The sequence below is a fragment of the Chinchilla lanigera genome, unplaced genomic scaffold (genome assembly GCF_000276665.1).
Source record: "Chinchilla lanigera isolate Chin_1 unplaced genomic scaffold, ChiLan1.0 scaffold00236, whole genome shotgun sequence".
NCBI classification, from domain to species: domain Eukaryota; kingdom Metazoa; phylum Chordata; class Mammalia; order Rodentia; family Chinchillidae; genus Chinchilla; species Chinchilla lanigera.
Window position 1 is genome coordinate 10,387 of NW_004955637.1, and position 762 is coordinate 11,148.

Below are 762 nucleotides of genomic sequence, written 5' to 3' on the forward strand. Positions count from 1 at the left end.
TTTTTTTTTCCATTTTGAGACAGTGTTGCACTACACAGTTCAGACTGGCCTCAAAGTCACTTTGTAGCCCAGGCTGACCTCAGAGTCCAATTGATCCTCCTGCCTCAGCCTCCGGAGTGCTGGGATTGCAGTCATGCATGAATACACCCAGCATGATTTTTTTAAATACTAAAATGCATAGAGAACTTGGGAAAATTGGCACTATCATTCAGAGTTGATGATTGCCTTGGGAGGATAAAATAGGTACATTATAGGTGTATCTCTCTACACATGTGTTATGTCTAAATATGTCTGTATATGTATACATGTATGTATACAGATTATGTATCTGAAAAGCCTTAAAATCCTGAGATTGTGCTCACCTAGAAATTCAATTCCTAGAAACGTGGTTTGATGTCAGGTGTGGTGGCACACACGTGTGACCCCAGCACTTGGGAGCCTGAGGCAGGAGGATCTCTGGATGTCTGAGGCCAGCCTGGGCTACATAGGAAGACCCCATCACACAAAAAAAGGAAGAAAATGAATTTGGCTTGAGGACATCGCCATGTGTGCACACTGTGTGTTTTTGGCTATAGGTTGTGTACTGCCCACGGCCCTTACAGTCACGAGACAGTGGCAGCAGTATGTATGTTAGGAGTTTCATAGAACACGTGATGTTACCCACACAGTGGGATGCTGAAATTTATGTAAGGAAGGAAATTCAATTTCTGTGACCTCATATTAACACTTTAAAACAAAGTTTATTTTTAAAAAATCATCTGA